Source organism: Equus przewalskii, chromosome 27 (genome assembly GCF_037783145.1).
Source record: "Equus przewalskii isolate Varuska chromosome 27, EquPr2, whole genome shotgun sequence".
Classification (NCBI taxonomy): domain Eukaryota; kingdom Metazoa; phylum Chordata; class Mammalia; order Perissodactyla; family Equidae; genus Equus; species Equus przewalskii.
In genome coordinates, this window is record NC_091857.1 from 14,160,473 (window position 1) to 14,182,979 (window position 22,507).

Here is a 22,507-nt window from a genome sequence, read left to right on the forward strand (position 1 = left end):
GGAGGCTTCATGAATAGGATTAGTGCCCTTACAGAAGAGACCCCAGAAAGTTCCCTCACTCCTTCCATGTGAGGACACAGTAAGATGGCTGACTATGAATTGGGAAGCAGGCTTTCACCAGAAACCAAACCTGCTGGTGCCTTGATCTTAGATGTCCAGCCTCTAGAATGGTGAGAAATCAATTTCTGTTGATGTCACCCAGTCTATGGTATTCTGTTATGGCAGCCTGAATAAACTAAGTGAGTGAGTAAATTCTATATTTGTAGACAATGGCTGCTGAGTAGAGAAAAGCAAAATTTCTACTGGGTAAGGAAGCAAAATTTAGAAAGAAACTAACTTTGCCTACTTCACTCTGCTTAACCCTGATGACTGAGGTAGGTGAGAGACACATTCTGATTCTTCCCATCATTTCACCTTCTGCCCTTCACCATCAACATGATCTCTTCTAAAGGTCAATGTCCACTGAGGAGAATGACTCAGCCCCTACTCTGACATAATAACATGAAGAATTTGTCATTAGAATTAATATTCTAAATGGAAGAGTCTGTGTTCTCTTCTACCCATAACACTGTTGGAATAACACTTACCATCTGGAAAAAATAATTTAATCAGGCAAAAGAAAGTTTTCAAAAAAGAACTCCAGATATTGCCACAATTTGAGATAGTTCAGTTCAACCAGAAAGAAGACCAAGGACACAATAGAAAACGTTTGAGGAGGAATTGAATGGCAAGGCTTGGCAAGTGTTTTTTGACCCAGAAAGAATATGGGGAAAGGAGATCTTAAAAGAACGTGGAAGTTAGAGAGTCATTGGTCTTCTGAGATGAAGACAGGGCTGAAGAGTTTGTCAAAGCAGAGGCTAGATGAGTTGCTTTGGGAAGGGAGAAGAAACAATCTACTTCTTTTTTTATTCTTTGCTCTTGGCCTGGAACGAGGCAGAAACCCATCCCTCAAAGAATGTCAAAGTAGTTCTTTGACGTTTCTATTACATTTGTGTCCTTTATTGGATGAACCATTTGAATGCTTCTGAATATCCATCCCCCTTGCTCTAAGGTGCTGATTCTAAATTGCATAACTCAGGGTTTGAGACCAACGATGTATGGGAGCCAAGAACTCCTGTCCTTTGCTCATTTAGGACAGGAAAGCATCAGGTGAATAAGAATTATATCTACTCTATGGAGAGAAGTCTGTAATTCTTATGTTTAACATTTGATTTCTATCACTTCCTAATTTTTAAATTTTAATTGACATTGGCATGGTTTGATACAATAACAAAAAAGGACATTTTCTTAATATTAATGCTTAGTGGGTATAATAGCACATTGCCTAAAACTTAATTGAGAGCCGAAGAAACCTTCTGCAGCTTTGGAACAGGAATTCATTAAAGGTTTTTTAGAGGGATATAAACGTCAAGCCAAGGAACAAAGGGACTAACCCAACTTTACCTAAAGAATTTGGCTGCTTCACCTCCTGAACCCAGGACTCATTCCCACACCTCAGATGTGGCACAATGCACAAGGAGTTTCTTGACAATACAGATTAGCTAAAAGCCAGAGGAGGCAGGGAGGCCTCTTCTCTCGCTGGGACTTGGAAGGCTTCCATTGGTAACTCCCACTGATGCTAATGGAACTACATGTATTAATCTTTCAGCCCAGGATAGAGCCCAGACTGGGTAGCTAAGGACACACCCAGAACAAAGTGACCTGCCGAGTACACTCAGAACTCAGAATTTAAATGCAGTCAGAATAAGACTAGATACATTTTTTAAATGTGTTGGAATCCATTTGCAATGGCTATCCACAGCTTTATACAACCAATTTATAAAGTTCAGACTGACTAGGACTGACTAGGAACTAAAATATTGTAGAAACACCCTAATGGATGTATTTCCAAAATAAATTTGGAAACATTAACTGTGTTTTGTTCCTGGAAAAAAAATGTAGTGAATTATAAGAGTCAAAGGCACTATGACATTTGTAAGAAAGCACATAAACATTTAAGGAGGAAAGAGGATATCTACAACTAGACCGTCCAATATAGTAGCCATTAGCCACATGTAGCAATGTAAATTTAAATTAATTAAAATTAAGCGATATTTCAAGTTCACTTCCTCAATCATACTAGCACATTTAAAATTCTCAGTGGCCACATGTGGCTGGTAGTTACTGTATTGGAGAATGCAGATAGAGAACATGTTCATCAACACTGAAAATTCTATTGCACCCTGCTAATCCGGACCCTCCAACCTCTGCCCCCACGCCCACCCTACAGCATGAGTAATTTTTATATCCTGGCTAATGCGATTTCAAGATTCAGAATGGCCCCAGAAGAGACCAGAAAAAACACCTAGGACAAAGTTGTTGCCAGCATCACTGGGCTGAGCAGCTAAGGAGCTGATGATTATAGGCATGGGCACAACTTTGGGGCCTGAGTTTTTCTGTGCATATGAGAGACTCTGAATTGACCTCACAGCTATCCAGCTGAAGTGGTCTTCTTCCTCCAGGTTGTGGCCATGGGTTCATGTGGTCTGTTTATGTTTGGCATCAGCTCCTGGCTGCTCCTCTAACTATGCAGCTAATTACACCAGTGAGATGAAGGTGTAAAGTCCTCTGTGGTCCAATGCACGCATTGCCCAAGTCCCTCCCGGTCACTGTGGTTCGCTCATTCATGTGAGCGTGATAGGTCAGAGCGAGGGTTCAGGGTCTAGAAGCAGAAATGAGGTATAATACAAACCCTAGAATTACTGAGATAAGAACCTGTGAGTAAATACGCATAAATAATAGTACATGGTTAGCAGAGACGAGATAATTTATCTCATGAAATAAGCTTAGTTTTCGAAACCCTGTTTAGTCCACAATCTTAGTTTTTTTTGCAATCATTTGCACAGGATTTTTCAAATAATCTTTATGTGAGTATATATAATTAAAGTAAAAAAAAAGAAAAAGAAAGTCAGGTACTCCCTGCCTTGAACTCTCCCTCCTATAGCTGATCCAGCCTTTGATATAGAACTTGAAACAGTGCCACAGGAGGGGGCCCACACCTTCTGTTTACAAAAACATCTATAGAGGGGAGTGGGCAGAGTATAGTTATTTCTCTCTGACTAAAACAAGTTATTTCTAAAAGGGAAAAACTAAAGAAGGAATTAATTTTAAAATATACCCAACAAGATGATGGTCATGAGGATTATGATGGTGATGCTGGTGATGATGATGGTGATGCTGGTGATGCTGCTGCTGCTGCTGCTTTGCTTGGTCTTCAGTTGCGAGAGCTCAATAAGCATATGTGGCTGATAACACAGAGAAATCAGGAGCGCTCTACTTAATCCAATGGGCCTGCTCTCCAGGAATAATTATTTTTCAGCAGGTTGCTCCTGAAAAGGTGAATGTAGTTTGGTGTTGTATTTCATCCTAACTTCTGTTTCTGCTGACCAGACAAAGATAATGTAGTAAGAGAACTAGAGATTACATTGACGATACCGCATGAAGAAAATTCTTGTACTCTAGTCTTGCTCACGTTCTTGCGATAAAAACAAGCAGACACACTGGACGTTTGTGGTACGTAACTGGAACAGGCGGAGGAAAGCCGTGGCTCTCTTCAGACAGAGGTGGTGCATTCATTTGAGTGAACCCTGAAGTTGTCTGTGATTTGGCAAGGGAAGTTTCGAGTTTCAATTCAGTGACTGCTGTTTAAACTGCAGAGTTGAAGCACAAATGATCCATCACACGTTTTGGCATATTGAGTCGTCTTCACAGTTCTAATATGCCATGAAACCTGATTTACATATAACGGAGGCACAGAAGATGAAAAGCTGAGAACAGACCTCCGGTTTCAAAAGGCATCAGGCACACTCTTTCATTTTCTTGAAGCACCACTAACTTCTATAAATTCATTGCTGGGAAAGGTTATTAAGCTGCCAGGCCCTTCTTCTTTCTTCTCAGTCCTTAGTTCCCCTCCTCTTCTCACATGCCATATGGAAATTATTCTCTCTCCCCCTCCCATTCTTCTTTCTTCTCTTTATCCCATAGTTTTTTTCCCTTCAGCTGAATCCCTCAGAATCTTTGGACCACAACAAACATAATTCTCCTCTTCCTGTTCAGACTTGTAATGCATTTGGAATTCTTTTTGGCCTTTAGCAAATGTAACATAGTAACAGAACATGAAATAGACAAAGAGACAGCTTCATCAGATTCTAGACCTAACCTCTTCAAGGTAGCATCTAGAGAAAAACACAAGGCCAGTGTGTAACCAGTGGGTATGAAGTGCTGCTATATTATAATCATAATACCAACATCCATTGTCAGTATAGACAATAGACTCCCAACCTACCATCCAATTATTAGCTATGTGGTGTACAGCCAAAGACATCACAGTATGGACAGAGTGCAAAAATTGGCTTTTGCCACAACTCAAAATATATAATTTCTTTGAATTAGGTCAGTATATACTAAAACATTACTTAATCATGTCTCTTGGAAAAATAATGAGAATGTTGTATCATATATTAGAATTAAAATCAATGCCCTCAGCCATCATTGTCAGTTGCTTGGCACCACATAAAAAAGATACTGTGCCTGCCAAAGTTTCGCTTCCCTTCAGGGTCCCTGGACCAGGGTTTCTCAACCTTGGCACTATTCATTTTGGGCCAGATCATTCTTTTCGTGGAGGATTGTCTTGTACATTGCCCAGTGGTTAGCAGCATCCCTGGCCTCTACCCGCTGGATGCCAGTAGCATCGCCCCGTCTGCAAGTATCAAATATCTCCTGGGGGCAAAATCCCTCCCAGTGGAGCCCTAGACTCACAAGATATCCATCCTTCATCTCACATTTCCTTTTCCTCCTCACCTTTCATGCTCAGTCCTATCTCCAACCCTAGCTCTGTACACCTACCCCGACCCACTCACCAACCCTCCCCATGCTTTCTCTCTTCTCTGAAACTGATTCTTAGTTACATGAAGGTACCTTGGCATGCCTGTGTAAACCATAACAGATTCCCTTGAGCCTCCAAAATGACATATAAGGGTCCAATAGGGAAACATCAAGAAATGGAGAAAAAATAAAAAGTTAGAAAGCGTAAGGAATTCATATCTAGCTTACCAGGTTTTGGTATTGAGGAATCCAGTCTGCATTGACTGCTTATGACTTTGGGTTGACTATCTGGGACAATTTGAAAGTGATATTATGGGATTAGCCTGGAATCCCATACAGGTTCATGAAATGAAGGATAAAAGACTGGAGTTTACATCCCACAAAACTTTGCTTCTTGTACAAATTTACACATTTTGTTGATTTCCTATGAAAATTATTTGCCATGGATTTTCCATAACTTAAAAAATTCTCTAAATCCTCCAGGTCCCACCCTCCTTGGTCTCCTTATTTTCAGCAGGTAACCACATCTCTGACTTGAAACTGTGGAAACTGATAAGAAGATCTAAGCCATCTGAAATGAGCTTTCTCTTTTAATCTTTCTCCTTTCTGCACTAAAACATCTCTTCTCCCCATGCTATCAGCTACACTGAAATATTTCTGAATTCATTCCCTCAGCTTCGTTTTATTATTGCCTCTGGTTTCAGTGGATTAGTTTCAAAACTAATCCCTTGACCTGTGTTCATGACCTTGAGCCTCTGATTATCCTCTTCTTTTGCATCTTCAATATCTTACTTTGGATTAGTTTCTTCCACTCTGTCTGCAATTTTCACTGCCCACTCCACCATTTGCCCTGCCATTATCTCAAGCTTTTCCCTCATATTTTCTCCCATCCTTTTCCTCTCTCTCCCTTTCTCTCAACAGACTTCTCAAAAGAATAACTTATACTCTTCATTTCAACTTCACAGCTGCCATTCCCTAATCCCTCGCAGGCTTGTTTCTATCTTGACGAATCTGCTGAAACCACTTTTGCTGTCTAACAGTGACAATTCAATCATGAAATCCACCGGATTTTTGGGCCTTGGCTTTTGAGAATTTGACACTCCCTGGATTTTCAAACTTTCTTAGCGCCGATGCTGCTGCAGTCTCCTGATTTTCTATCTCCTACTTTTACTGCTTCTTTTTTCTGCTCTCATCTCCAAGTATTTTAGGAAAATGAACTCAAAACTTCAAATATCTGACTTTCAGTCTCATGGATCCAGTCCTCAATAGAACTTCCATTCAGACACTCCAATGCTGCTATACAAATGGGTTCAGCAACTTCTTTTTACCTTGGAGGTGGCATCCATTCTTCTCTAGGGAACTCCTCTTTATATGACTCTGTTTTCATGGTAGAACAGTATCTTCAATCACCTTGAGTGGAATCTTTTGAACCTGGAGACCTGTTTGGCTCAGGTAACAGGCTGTCATTTCATGAGCCTACCAGGCTCTTTATTATAAATATTGATGCCAATCTTGAAGGCAGTAGAAGGTGGGAGGAAGGCGTAATGGGGGAATTTTTGCTGGCCAAGTCTATTATTAGAAATAACAAGTGTGTATTCAGAGAGGGTGGGAGGGGGGGGAGAAATCAGTAAATCATTTCAGTTTAATGTCTAAAGCTGAAAAGTCAAAAGTAATGATATAAGATACTATTTAGAGTTTTATAGACTAAAAGGATCAGCTGAAAGACTGAAATTAGCTCTGAGGAAAGGAAAATGGAAGTATCTTGTGGAGTTATGTTTAATTGTAATAAGTATTTGGAATTCATTAATCCTTAAACTACACATATGTAAATAAACCCCAAATATATATATAATAAACAATACCATCAACATAAATAGTTAACCATGAGGAATAGAGAAGGAAACAGGATATAACATATGGATAGCTTCCTGCTCTGCAGAAGGCAATAACACTCTGGGCTAGACAGAGAAGTCTGAAAAGGGAGGAAAGAGAGAGCAAATGAGTTGAGATGCCAGTCTGATGCTGATTCTCTGGCCCACTCCATAAGTTTGAAACCCAGGTGGGAAGGCAGAGACCATTGGATGGCTTGGGAATGTCGGCATTAAAGGAGAATATGCACTATTTTCCACTGACAGCTTTGAATGCCTTTCTTCAACCTCGGCAGCGAAAGCAGAGTAGAAATGGTGTGTGAGGCAGAGCAGGGCCTTGAGCTATTCCTCATCCCCTCAGCTGCCATGGTCTCTTGTAGCATGGAGGCAGAACACTACTGTCCTTAGACCCCTGCTCTGGGCCTCACACTTTAAAGGGGTGCACACTGACCTTTCTCTGACCAGGTCCTATCCCACAAGACTAGAAGTCCTTGGCACCAAAGGGACTTCCCCACCCAGAGCTCACCCTCCTCCTACCATTGTAGGCCATAGTTTGGAGACTTGTGATACTGGAAATTCTGCCAAAATTGTCATCAGCCTGCCTCCAGGCTTTGCATGTCTCTTCCTGGGTCTAGTCTCTGGAGGGTAAGCCATACCACCAGTGTGTGCACGTCTAGGGCTGAGTGGTGGCCAAGAAGTGGTTATTTGTGTTTGTGTGTGTGTGTGTGTGAGTGTGATTAGTATGGGGTATAGATGGGAACTTAAATACATGGGCTGGGATTTCCACACGTGTGTACAAGACCATGGGGAAATGAGCCAGTGGTTGGAGGAGAATGGAAAGTGGGCCACAAACTGAGCCTTGCTTTCCCTATGTCAATGCATTTTAGTGTGGAACTACAAGTAGTCTAATACTTCTAAATTCGAATTGCCTAAGCTATTATAAAAGTATATTTGTCAAGGTAAAAGTATAGAATATATTTTATTTAACAATTCTTTTCCTTGATAATATTTAGAATTATGATATGTGGGCCTCCATTTTTATTCTTGCCCTGAGCCCAGTGCTGTCTGATGGGTCTGGAGAAAGAGATTCAGAAGTTGCTCCAGAAGTGAGTGGGGGTGCTAATATCCTGAGAGGGCCAGTGGACTGCAAGATGTTGGGTTTGAGATAAGAACTGAACAGTATTCAGTCCTTGTGACTGGTGGCCAAGGCAGAGGCCAGCTTGTAGGGGTGAAGGTCAAGAAGTAACAGTTACAGCAGCAGCAGCAGCAAGCATAGCAAAGAGAGAGGCCAACAACCGACAGCCACAGGCCATGCGGCAGGAGACGTTTCAGTCACCTAATGAGAATTTGGAGGAAGAAATGAAGATTGGATGCCTCCATCCACCCTCCCTACTCCACCCCCCTACAGATGACACTATGATATTAGATGAGCTCCACTTGTACCCTGTAGGCTGAAGAAAGGACAAAGAAATCTTTTGAGGGTTAGAACAGCTGTCCTATAGAGATTAAAGTATGAACTGAATAAGTTTAAATCCTGAATATGAACGAATTTTTACCTCAAAGAGAATATTTTATATTTAAATAGGATATGACTGAACAAACTACCTTAAAGGTACATAATTTTTTTTTTTTTTTTTTGCTAATGATCAAAGAGAGATTCAGAGGTGAACAAAGGAAGAGCTATGGGAAAGTAGCACTGTTACATTTCTGCACATCTGATTCATTAATGCAGATAAACTGGTAATGCTCTGAAATATGCACTCCTGGATAATGTCCTGGAGAAAGTGGAGAAGCTGGGTCTTTGTCAGGGTATGGTATCAGAGCAATACCATGATTATACACCTTGGTATTAAATGGTTTATTACATCCCAGCTGTAGATGAAGGCTAACTTCGAAGGATTCAGAAACTCTATGTGACGGACACAGGGACATTTTGAGACTCACAAAGTTTGGAATACCCTGCCTTAGAGAGCAAAGTTGAAAGTAAAGACTGTCTCCTAAGAGTATTCTGCTATTGACTATTAACTACAAGGTCTTGAACAACACCAGCTACTCCCAGACTCGCTGGGAGCCAAGGGAGCTGATAAGATGAAAGATCCAGAGTCTTTAGGCAGAGAGAACAATGCCTTCTGGAAGGAGGTCTATTGCATTATTTGAACTGCATCTGATCAACGGGAACTATTCTGAGCACTTAATTTCATGGCACCAGGGCATTAGAAACATCTGAAATTGTTGCCAAAATGGAATCTATCTACCCAATAGATCTGATTTCTTGACTCGATGACGTAGATCATAGAGGAGGGGAAAGTTCCACACAATTATGATTACTTGACTCTTTTTTTTTGACTCGAGATAACTGAGGATGTCAAGGAAAGGTATGTGACTTTCTCCTACAATATTTCATGAGAGACCCTGAAAATTCAAAAACTTTACAATCTATACCCAGTTACAAACTCCAGGCACTGGGAATAAAAACAGCGATAAAAGAAATACAGGTCTGTGACCTTACAGAATTTACCTTCCAGCGGGAATGGCATATAATAAGTGCTTAATAAGTATTTGTTTAAAGAATTGTGTCTATTGTATATATATATGTGTGTGTGTAATAATATATGTATAACACATATTTATATATGTTGTATGTGCATGCATATCCATATTCAGAAAAATGCATGAGATCATTTTATCAGGGATCTGACAAATTCCATAACTGCTGTGATATTGTGTAGAAAATACCTTTTTTCTGTGTGTGTTTCTTGCATGGATTCGTATTGCTCAGGGAAGGGACTGTGAAAGTCCTCTATTGTGGGAAGAGTTTAGCTGGCCAGTATCTAAGAACCTACAAGATCAATTCATAGCAACTCCATCAAATGAAAACCTTTTCTTGAAAATGATAGAGACACTGCAACCATTTCATTTTTGTTTCAGGGGAAAGTATGGCAACCTGAAAGGCCAAACATCAGGCCTTGGGGAGAGTTAAGAACGTGCAAAACAGGTTTTGTGGAACATGGCATCGGTTGTTGGTAAGATCCCCTTGAACAATTGTCAAGCAGCATGAAAGCCCAATGAGGGAGGAGAGAGACCACAAATCCAGGGTGGCATCACTTCACATGGTGGTGTGCTTTCCTCCAGCAGCACTCAGCAAACTGATTTTTAGGGAATTGAAGATGGATTGTTGACTTGAGCTAGGGGTGAAGTTTCACTGGGTAGATGCATGGCATCAGAAGTTCTAGAAGGTAACAGGTCTGGCTTGACAGGAGGATGCTGGCTGATTGGGAGAAAATGGAATGGTCAAGGCAGTATAAGCCTGTATTAGGTCAAAATTGGGACCGTGGGAGTAAGGGATGGAGACATCTGGAATGGTAAGAGCTTTTGGCCGATGAATAGGATGCCGGCATTTAAGATTTCAGACATAGAATATTTCAGAATGATTTCAAGGGCTGCTAGATGGCCATGTACATGAGGTAGTTCAAGAAGAGTGGAAACAGAAGATTTGGAGTTAAAGATGAAACTGTGAAGAAAATGTATTGGGAATATCACCTCAATGGCTATTTAACTTACTCAGGGTAAGAGCAGAAGTTAAGAAGTTGACAAGTTGAAAGGAAATATGTGGTCCAGGTGCCCTAACTAAAGGTTAGTAAAAGGCAATAACAAGGCAAATAGCTAGTTGACATCAGCCCCAAAGGGCGGATTTTGACTTGTGGAGGAATAATGGTTCAGAGTAAAGGCTTCAATAGGGGAAGGGTGAGATAGAGCACTCCTACTCTTCATTAAAAAGGGCTGCGTGGGAAATGCTGGCTTTGGGGACTATTAGATTTCAGTTAAGGCAAGAAGGTGGCAGAAGCAGTCTGTGAAGAGGTCTAAAATGGAGGGGATTTGTGTCTTAGAATTGGGGATGCATAGGCCACAACCGAAAACAGCAGAGAGAAATGGACCGGCAGAAGTGAAGTTTGGGACAGAGAGTAGGGGAGAGGGTAGATGGTCAAAGGGACTTGACTGCTGGGCAGGGACTGAGAGTAAACAGGGATGTCAGGTCTGGGAGGATTAGTTGCTCTCCGGGTTCCAAGTGGAGCAGAGGCACACAGTGGTTTCCTACCAGTATTGGCTCATGCCCTAGGGGTGTAGCCAGAGGCTTCAGGATATTAGCAAATTGTGATTTTTTTTCAGCTTTCCAAACAGAATCTTGGTTGGAAGCTCTTGTAGTGTCTCTGAAGGGATCCTAGTTTAGGTATTTGCAGATTAGAAAGAGTCAGTGTCCTTAGGGGATGGGATGGTTCTAAACCCTCTCAACAGCCAGCTGGGGCCTGACTCTGCAGCCCTTTTGAGAAATCCTGGCCAGGGATGAAGGAATACTTCTCATTACCCACCCATTGTTTAAATTAATACCATAGCTGCTCAAGGTGGTGACCAAGGCCCTTCCAGGGAGCTCCTTAACTATCAAGGTGAGCCCTTCTCATCTTTTGAAATCTGAGCTAAAGTGTGGGCTCCTTGGTTGAACTACTATGGACTGAATCACTTTAACCGAGTTCAAAGGATATAGCCACAGAAAAAACAATAGACAGTCTATTGACACAGACTATTGTGGTGACTTCTGCTTAGATCCACGCTTCCTCAGTTTTATTCCACACTAGGTTTTTTCTAAATAGGCCTGTGGAGGCAAACTTGGACTTTAGGATGCAGGATTTTGGTTGGTAGATGAGAGAGAAAGATGGAGAGAGAGGAGGAGGGGGAGAGAATGAGAGAGGGAGAGCGTACTTAAGCGCAACTACAGAGAAGCAACCGCAGCCGTAAGCTAATGCCCAGCAAAGGTTTCTTTCAGCCCCATCTCCACCCTGGAAGCCATGAATGTGCTGGATGAAAAACCAACTCCTTTGTTCTGCAGGATAACTCAATTTGAAATAAATATACATGGATTTAAAATAATACATTAATTTAAATTCGCTAGGTGGAACCACTTTGATGGAAATTTCCCTAAAAAAGCAACAAATGATTTGCCTCTGCATCTAATCAGCCAATCAGACACCCCCATGCTGATTACTTAATGAACTAGAATTTTAATGCAAAAATTTGTGATTATCAACAGTGCTTCTGGCCTCATCCTCCCCCCCAAAAACCCAAACACTTTGTGCTTATAATTCTTAACAAATTAGTTAATCTTTTCTTCAACCATATAACAGAATTTGTTAATCAAAACTGAATTCCTAGCCAAATATCTCAAAGCAGCGTGCAAAGCATGCAGTCAAGCAGGTAAGAACAAGTTGATGACTAACCGAGTGGTGTCTTTTTGCTATCAAGAAGAAAATAATGCAGGTCGCTGTGTGAAAAGAAAATAAAAGGCAGGGACCTATTACAGAAGTCCCAAGGCAAAGACTAAAGAAAGAGAGAAAGCCCAAGGAATGGGCTTATACTATCCCCACGTGCTATTTCACCAAAATTCCAAGGGAGAATCTTCACGGTGGGAACACTGGTCCAGTTTTGGCTGGGGGAGTGAGACAAGGTGGGCAGATCTGGGCTGGAATTAGTGAGTGAGTTGTTATTACTCCATTCAAAATAAATAAGGGCCTTGGGGGCTGGCCCCATGGCTGAGTGGTTTAAGATCCTCTTGATCTGCTTTGGGGTACTAGGCTTCGCAGGTTTGGATCCTGGATGTGGACCTACCTACTCCACTCATCAGCCATGCTGTGGAGACATCCCACATACAAAGTAGAGGAAGATTGGCACAGACGTCAGCTCAGGGCGAATCTTCCTCCCAATAAATAAATAAATAAATAAATAAATAAATAAAAAGAGCCTTGATAGATTGTGGTGTTTTAGGTTACTCTTGAGCTCTTTGCTCTGACTTCCATCTCCTGGGTGGAATTCAAGCGTGGAATAAAAGTGTAGATTCTGTGAGGAAGTGTTGATCTGAGCGGAAGTCAAAATAGTCTGTGGGGCCTAAACTGCACGTGCATGAGATTATTTATGGAAGGGGCCTATGTTTGCTAAACAGATATAATTTGTTTTCTGGTGAAAGGATATGTTAACTATGTAATTGATTATTTACAAAATCACAGAGAAAGTTTGATGAAGTGAATGAATCCCGCCCATGCCTCTTTTTAAAAGTAATAAGCATGATTCTTTTCTAATCCATGCATGTTATTTAAAATGATTTTACTCTGAAAATAGCACCTATTTCATGGGATTTAGTGTGAGGAATCACTGAGCTGATAGATATAAAGAACGTGAAGTTGTGCCTAGTTCCCAGAAATAGATGACAAACATTAGCTATTATCATTACCACTCTAGATGGTAAATAATCCCCTTCTTACAAAAGAGGAGCTTGAATTTCAGAGCGTTTTAGTGACTTGCACAAGATACAAATTAAATCAGCAGATTGAGAGTGCTGCCAGGCCATACTGACATGACCTGAACTATCGGCCTACTCCTAAATCTATTTCCAAACTCATAAATACAAAGCCATTATCAAAATAGATTCACACGTGGGTGGTCAGAAGAGATGCTGAACAAAATGTTGTCAAATCACATTTTACGGTAAATGCTGCTGCAGCAAGAACAAAGTTTGAGACGTTAGCTGTTCATCCTCATAGCTCAAACCTTTTGCTGATGTCTAGAGACTTCACAAGAAGGATCCTTCAAGGATCTGTCTGCATGAGGCACCAAAGACCAGCAAGTGGAGGGATTCATGGTGAGAAAACAGATTCAGGGTGCACAAACCCGGGTCCATAGTTGGTTGTTGTCAGAGGAGAGGGAAAATTTTTTAGTAGCCTGGTGAATGGTGATCAGGCTGTCCTACAGATTGGACCTCCCCCAGCAATGGTGTGTCCCAGGGAAGAGGAGAAAGCAGCCACAGAACCCGAGGATCAGAAAAGTCTCTATGAGATATTGAGAGTAAAGGCTAGTCACGGAAACTCAGTAACAGAATATAGTGTCCTAGTGTGTAACCTAAGTAGCGTGGAGGTAGCTGTAAAACAAGTTGGCATTCAGAAAAAAACAAACAAGAGGAGCCTAAATACATTGAAATGGCATCCGCAGAGGTCCACAGAGCCCTGGGAAGGAAGCCACACCATTATGATAGCAATGTGGGAGCCTGGGTTCCACGATCGAGGGGGTAATGGTAGATGTTTCATGGCAGGCAGGAGGGCTACATTTAGGGGAATGTGTAAAATGGGAGGTTTCTTAACAAATTAGAGGCATTTGAAGAGGATTGAACTTTTTCCAATTCAGTAGGTGAGAGATGAACCAAATTCTATTTAAACATTATTACTAAGTTTTTCCCATAGGTTGTCAATCTACAAATTAATTCTTTTTTTTTTTTAAAGGTATGCTTTTTGGTGAGGAAGGTTGGCCCTGAGCTAACATCTATTGCCAATCTTCCTCTTTTTTAATTTTTTTTCTCCCCAAAGCCCCAGTGCATAGTTGTATATCCTAGTTGTAGATCATTCTAGTTCTATGTGGGATGGCGCCACAGCAAGGCTTGATGAGTGGTATGTAGGTCCATGCCCAGGGTCTGAACCCCCGAACCCCAGGCTGCCAAAGTGGCGTACACAAACTTAACCACTCGGCCTTGGAGCTGGCCCCCACAGATTAATTCTTATATTGACTTATTGAGCAGAACTGTGCTAGACACCGTGGAGAGGACAAAGAATAAAATAATTCCAGTTCTTGTTCTCAAAGGCTTACAGCTTTGTGGAGGAAAGTAAGCTCCATGAAGGCAGGTACTTTGTCTATTTTGTTCATTTTCAAACTCTAGGACTGGAAAGGAGTACCTGAGATGGGAAAGTCAATTATCAAATGTTTAGTGAACTAATTTTTAAGTGACCTCAGTTAGTTTAATAAAATTGTAAAGAATGATATCTATTGTACTCCTAGATATATACCCAAGAGAATTAAAAACACATGTCCACAGAAAAACGTCCATGCAAATGTTCATAGCAACATTATTTACAATAGCTGAAAAGTGGAAAAACCCAAATGTTCTCCAATTGATGAGTGAATAAATAAAATATAGTATATCTGTACAATGGAATATTATTCAGCCATAAAAAGGAATGAAGTACTGATTCATGCTACAACCTGGATGAACCTTGAAAACGTTAAATAAAAGAAGCCAGTCACAAAAAAACACACATTGTATGATTCTATTTACATGAAACATCAAGAATATGTAAATCTATAGAAACCAAGTGTAGATTAGTGATTGCCAGGGGCTAACAGGTACGGAGTTTCTATTTGGAGCGATGGAAATGTTCCAAACTTTACTGCGGTAATGGTTGCACAACTCTGTGAATATACTAAAAATCATCAAATTGTACATTTTGAATGAATGAATTGCATGGTATGTGAATTTCAAATTATATATAAAATAAGACGAGAGAGAGAGAGAGAGTAGCATTTACAGGTTCCTGTGGGAACACACAGAATGTACCACCACAAACCAATGTAAAAGTAAATTATTCCTAACTTTAACCTTAATTCGTCCTCTCATCTAGAGAATGTTTGAAACAATAGTCGTGAGGAGATTTTGCTGCAGATGTTAAATGGAAGAAAAATCTCATCCAAAACCAGGATGTTTTCTCGAATCTTCCTTCCTCACATCTGGGGTCCTGTGGCTTCTATGTGCAGACTCACTCCTGCCCCAGGATCTAAAATCAATCTTGGTCTTCGTCTCGATCAGGGGACATGTATTGAACACTAGTTCAGTATTCCAAGGACTTAGCATCATTTCTACCTTTCTGTTGGTCTGGTTCTGATCTAGCATTTGCACGTAAGCTTATCCTTATGTCTACATCGCAAGCTGCTCTTACAGTTCTGGGTCTGTGCCTTTTTCTCTTATGTCTAAGCACTCAGCCTAAGACTGAGTCTGTTTGTGCTGAGGCCTTGCCTGCCTTCTCAGGGCTTTTCTAGGCATGAGGATCTGGTCCTTGACTGTGATTGGGTCCCGGACAGACTTCCCAGATGCCGACCTCCCTTCGGCATTCCTTCTTGCCTGGCCATGTAGTGTTATTGGACATTGGTGATGCTTGGCCAGATGCCCTTCACCTATCTGTGACCAAGACACAGCATTCCAGGGGTCTGACTGGACTTCCCTCCAGGGCTGTTAAACCTGCCTTCTTCCTCTCAACTTCCTGAATCCCACAGACAGGTTCCAGATGACCCGAGTGACACTAATTCTTGTACAACTTTTTTTATACCTAGATGAATCATCAGAGTAATTTTGGCTTTGACAAATATTTACGCTTTTTCATTGAATTTATACTTTTTAGAGATTCAACAGATATACATTTATTAATTCAACATTGAAGGCTTACTAGATGAGAGATCTTATCACGGTGCTGAATGTACGAAGCTGAAAAGTAAAGCTCCTGCTTGAAACGATAAGGATGATGATGATAACTAATATATTTGAGTATTCACTAAGTGCAGTTTCTAGACCAAGTTGCAGAGCTTCATTATCTCATTTATTTTTCACAACAAACCCTATATTGTATATTCTAATATTATCTGCATTTTATTGAGACCCGGAGAGTAGCATGTCCAGGATTGAAGTCTTAGACAATCTAATTCTTTTTTTTTTTTTTTTTTTTTTTTTTTTAAAGATTTTATTTTTTTCCTTTTTCTCCCCAAAGCCCCCCGGTACATAGTTGTGTATTCTTCGTTGTGGGTTCCTCTAGTTGTGGCATGTGGGACGCTGCCTCAGCGTGGTCTGACGAGCAGTGCCATGTCCGCGCCCAGGATTCGAACCGACGAAACACTGGGCCGCCTGCAGCGGAGCGCGCAAACTTAACCACTCGGCCACGGGGCCAGCCCCAGACAATCTAATTCTTAATACTAAGTTCTTAATCAGCATGTTATACTGTCTAGAGAACTTAGCTTCTGATGAGAATCCAAAATTCTGTGCTCAGATATCACAAAACAATCTTAGATGAAGATAACATTTGGTCTTAAAATGTCTGTTGAGAAAACCCAGAATAGGCTTCCTACACCCATTCTTAAGATGATCCATGCAGGGTCAAGAACTAGAGTTTCACAAGATAGGGGCGACCAGAGGTCAAGTTCAAGGATGTTATTAGGGCAGGAAGGAACAGCTGAGTCCTAGATGGCCGAATAGGCCCACATGTGCACAGTCCAGGGAGTTTTGCTTCCTCGAGCTAAAAGAGGAAGACAGGCAAGAGATGTTAGCTTAGAGCCAATTTTCCTCATTAAAAAAAAAAGTCTTTTTCAAGCTCAATTTTTCATCTAAACAAATATTCACTCCCTGACTTCAGTTCCGGAAGGTAAATAACCCTCCAAGATAGTAGCATGGAATTTGCTGCAGCAAAATGCTCAGTGAGTCCCGTGGGATCTATGTCTTTGTGCATTTACTCTCAACTCCATGGCCACGTGTTAGCGGAGACTACAGGAGTGGATGGCCAAAAGAAACCCTCTATTCTTTCTGTTTTGGTTGTAAGTCTTCTAATTATAAAAAGACATATTTAGAGTAATTGTTTTTAGACTATAAGTGGTTGTTCAGCAAGTTATGAATCCGGATTCTTAATTCTGTTCCCTCTTCTCTATCATCCATTCTCATGATTAGAAATTTTGCAAACGATGCACCTTCTCTCTGCCTCAACTTCTCTTCCAAGTAAAGACTCCCATAAAACATGCCATGGACAGAATAACTCTTAGGAGGAAAGAGAAGAAAGATCTCAGCCATAACCTCCTAACCTGTTCAGCACACCCTCAGCCAGCAACTTCATTCTCCTTTTGGCATTTGGCGGGCTCTGGTGTGTCCCTCGCCCTCAAAAATGCTATCGACATAATGAAAGTCAAGATGAAAATTAATCATTTAGTGGGCTTCCTCCTGCATCTGTTTTAAAACCTCCTGGAGCTGGGGGGAATCTGTAGAACCTTACAAGTCTGTACTAGGATTCCCCTTGGCTGTACTGTACCTACCGGGAAATCTGAGAAAATCCCTAAGAACTGATTATTAGGGAGAAATGAGATGACACTGTTCCCCAGCATTTGAGATCAAGAATTGCAAACTGAAACAGTTGTCCTGCCTCTGATTTCCCATAGCTCTCTGCCCATACTGCTGTCTTCCTTCTTACTACCTTATATTTGTATTTTCCAGTTGGGCCCTTTCTCCCACTCCATTGTAAGCTTCTCACATGTCTTAGCATCCTTGGTGCCTAGAACTAGAGCAGGATATAATAAGAACTTAATAGGCTTTTGATAAATTAACACCATTTTAATTTTAAAAAGAAAAAAAGAGGTCATGAATCTAACGATGCTTCGGAAGTATACACCTGGGGCGCCATAGGGAGGCCCACTTGTCTTTACACCAAGACTTGGCATCTCAGCCTTTTAGAATGCCATCAATTTGGACATGTCCTCAAATCTCCTCAGAAATAAGAGATGGAATAATAATAATGGTACCTGATATTTTATAGTACTTTTGTGTTTATCATATTGATTTTTTTTGGCAATCTTTTTAGAAACTATTTTGCAAATCCGATTATCGTGATTTGAAAGATTAAGAAAATGAAATTCAAGGAGGTAAAATTATTTGCCTCATTACACAAGAATAAAGTGACAGGGACAGAACAAAAATCTAGAATCCGGGACTCCTGTCCTAGTCCAATGTTCTTTCCACTACAACCCACTGCAAAACTCTGGAAAGAGTGGAAATCATTGTCTATGCTAAAAAGAAATTCATTTTGGATCCTGATCAAAATTTGATGTTGTGGGTTTCTGCAATCCACCTTAGCTGAGAGGTAGTCATTTTTCATTTTGGGGCCAGCGCTTCAGTAGCTGAAAGCAGTCGGTGCATTCATTTGAAATGAAGGATGGGAAGTTCCCTGAAAAGGTTCGAAGTCTTAATTCAATTGATATTGGCACAATAAACTCCAGGACGCATCCAAATCCATTACTAGGACTTCTCATGCCAGCAGCTTGCAAAACTAGATGTGAGATTGCAGCAAATTCTTTCTGCTATGTGTTTTAAGGTAAAGTGATACATATCTCCTTTCTTCACATGAGAACTGAAGGGTGTTTACTCAGCGACGGTCTCCCTGTATGAGTGACACCATTCAGAAAGGCAAAAATGAAATACCCAACTCTTGCTTACCCTTGTAGTGTGCAGAGCAAGGCTTTCTGGTTCTCTGTGCTGGAATGGGATGCACACCTACCGGTCTGGCAGTGGGCAATGGGGACTGGAAGATTCCATCATTCCATATTCCCTTGGGGACCTCACATTCTCATGGTCTTTGACCGAGTTATAAACATTAGGGGAAAAAAATGGAATTTTTGTTGCTTCTTTCTAAAGCTGATCTTTTGGAATTGTGAGGACCTTTTAAACTAAATATCTTGGTCATAACTCTTTTTGCTACATTTATGCAAGTATAACCTAATTCTGACTCTCTCATTGCTTGTCCTCATAGTTTTCTACAAGACCTAAGGTCCCAAAGGAGGGCTGAATACACTGTTTAAAGTCCTGTTTTTAGACATTCCAGAAATAAGAAATATGTGATAATATTTAATCAGGATGAATATAGCTTCAAGTAACAGAAAACTGTCATTCAACTTGTTTAAACAATCAGGATATTAATTACTTCTTGTATTAAGAAGGACAGAGATTGGGCAGCTGTAAGGCATGGTACAGTCAGGGCCCAGCTTTGAGCTCTTCTGTGCCTTGAGTTTTTTTATGGCTGGCTCCTATCAGAGCTCCAAATGATGGTACCAGGTCTAGAGGACATATCCAGATATAACAATGACCAGGGGCAGAAAAATGGGGCCACCTTTCCCATGCACTGCTCAGGAAGAAAAGAAATTTCCTAGCAGATGTCTGACGCGTTAGCCAGATATATGTCACATGGCCATGCTTAAACCAATCATCGCCAAAACCAATGAGACCGTCATGCTTGTCTTAGACCAGTTAGGACTTGGAGTTAGTTTTATTTAGGTATGTGGCTACAGAGAAAGGTAGATATCTGGAGGAAAGAAGAAGTTGGTGTGGTGGGAATTGGGGAGATGAATATATTGGTTGGGTGACCAAGAATGTTTGAGACAAGTTGTCTTCAGCATATTTGATATTTTTTCATGCCTACAAATTCCAGCTTTGTCACTTCCTTTGTCATTCTTATTATTGAGTGTCTAGAATGAATTGTTCTAGGACTTGAAGATAGTAAGATTAAAAAAGGCAATATCTCTGCTCTAGAAGAAAACATAGTCTTTTCCATACTACTAAGAAAAGGTGATTAAGAAAAAAAATTAGAAACTGTGAGAATGTCTATCTTCCAAAATGGAAAAAATCCTTAAGGATCTGCTGTTCCACTAATTAGCAAAGGTAAATCACAACACTTCTGTACAAAATAATAAGGGAACAAGAGACTAAAGTTTTGCCTATTTTCACAGGTGTATCATTTAGTATAAATGCAGTTGGATAGATGGGAGAGAAGTTAACAATGAGATTCCACTGGCCCCTTATGAGGTCTATGGTATTATAGGACTAAAGAGGGCTCAGTTTTTTAATTGAAAACAAGATAAGTAATTATCTTCAATCTTGTTCTAAGAAGGTAGTAATTAGAGTGGATCCCCACTCCTGGGTCAATACTCCCAGCTCACAACCTGATAGAACTCCCCAGCTTGATGTTAACAGAATAAATAGAACAATATATTCGAAGTCTGTGGGGAGGGCAAGAAGATGATTGGGGATCTCACTCCTGTAATTGTTGCCTTCAGAGGATGGAAACTACAGGTAATTTTAATAAGAGTTCCCCACTATTGGAACCTATAAGCCCCTGGAGTACTTTAAGAAAGAAGAAAATGTCTCATTAGTGGCTCCTTTCAATTCCCATCTATTGAAGTTTGAAGATTCAAAATGATGGAAAATAACTCCCTGCTCAAGTAATGGTTCAATCTGGAAGAAATACATTATTTAAAAAAGAAATTCCCAAAGATGCTAAAACATGGAAACAACTGCTTAGAATACAGAGCAACAAGAAAAAGCAAGATAAAAGGTAAATAAAAGAAAAGAAATTGAACATCAAACATGTTTCTCAGAAAGTCAGAAAGATAAGGATGTATTATTTGGAAGATTAGTCAGGATTTTGTATTTTTATTGTTAGTGAAGAACAGTGTTTAAAGGCAAGAGCTCAATCTTACTACATGGCAATATAGTGCTTACATGGATCTGGATGGTTACACTACTGTACGTACCAGCATAAGATGTTGACAATAACTTGGTCCTTTATCATGCCCATTCAATAGGAGCTATTGAAGACTCATGTTGAGACGGAGATCATAAACAGGGGCAGCTTTGATTTCAAGAGCTAGAGTAGATATGTAATTGGAACAGTTGAACTTTGAATCTCACGGGACATTGGGGCAAGAAAGCCTTTCAACGGCTTCTAGTTCAAGTCTCAGATCCTCAAGCAGAGAAGACAGTGAGCGATTTCATCGTGGCATATCATCTAGTTTATAGGAGACTGGGTCCCTATTTGTAAAACTAACTTTTTGTGAAGGTCGGTGTGAGATCTGGAGCGACAAAAGCTAGAAGAAATAAAATAAAAAATTGCCTCTGAGAAACAATTGGATATCAGTTATGGTTTGGATTAAGAATGCTTAACACAGAGTTAGCAAGGAGGGCTGAGCATTTGTAACCACATGAACTGAAATTTTAAAGCTTCCACTGGTTCAAAGAATATACCGATAATTATGTCTTTTTTTAAAAATTGCTTTAGCATCAGGATCAGGAAGCTGGTTGAGTCTTGGTAAAAGCACCAATCCTATTTCCATTTTTATTCCTCTTCCAATTTTATATAAAAGGTACATTTTCATTAGAGGAATTAGGTAGCTAATTCTCTTGGAAAGATGCAGCTGTCACTGAGTAACACAATCTTCTCCTGCCCTCCTCACCCAGGCTGGCAGTGACTGGACTCCAGCTAGAGTGGCTCTCATTTGTTAGGACACTTCGGGCTGCCGTGACAGCTGACAGGAGAGTAGTAACAGCTAAGGTGTCAAGCCATCCCTTCCCCAATTCCATTTGCTTTGGGAACGTGCTAACTTGAAAGTCCATAAGGGTCATTTAAGAACAAGTGTTAGTAGACAGCATAGGTTTATGTTCTTCTCCATAGCCCACTTAAGAGGGAAAATAATGCTTATTTTTTGTTTAAGACCATTGTATTTAAGTGATTTTATGATCATCGAGACAAAATACCTTGGTGCATGTATCATCTTGATGTTCGAGCAACCAAAAGAATTGAGTCAGTTTACAAATGTTTTCGACCCCACACCTAAGGGAGAGTGGATACATTTTTTTTCTGTGGTAAAGGATGACAAAATACTAGTTTGATAGCAGATGTAACAACAAATAGATTAGATTTCCAGCGTATGTAGGACTATGTTTTCTAAAAAATAAAAAAATCATTCACCAACCATCATTCCCTTTCGATCTTAGATGTGATAATGTGCACAGTAAGGTTGGGTAAAATTCACAAATCAACAATATGCAAGGAACGTTGAAATGAGTTAAGCACCACAGGGAACCAAAACTGCGCATGACACGGTTCCTACTTTCAAGGAACTTCCTAACACATTGGAAAGACAGTTACATGTAAGTATCGTGTCGTGAAATATCACCCCAATTGATAACAATTTTTACCTAAGTAAAATGATGATTTTGCCATTTCAGAGACACACTGTGGTTTATTAGAACGAGCGCTTGCCTTGGAATCAAATATCTCAGTCAGCATCTGAAAACTGATGCTTCCTAGCTATTACTAAACTTCTCTGTATTC

General features: G+C 40.4%; 1 long non-coding RNA gene across 1 annotated transcript; it reads left to right on the forward strand.

Moving 5' to 3' along the window:
• Nucleotides 1-36: 36 nt before the first annotated feature.
• LOC139079963 (uncharacterized) lies at nucleotides 37-22,323 on the forward strand. Its single transcript, XR_011534020.1, has 3 exons — nucleotides 37-170; nucleotides 9,660-9,754; nucleotides 22,168-22,323. It is a non-coding gene; the product is annotated as an uncharacterized lncRNA (long non-coding RNA).
• The last annotated feature ends 184 nt before the right edge of the window (nucleotides 22,324-22,507 follow it).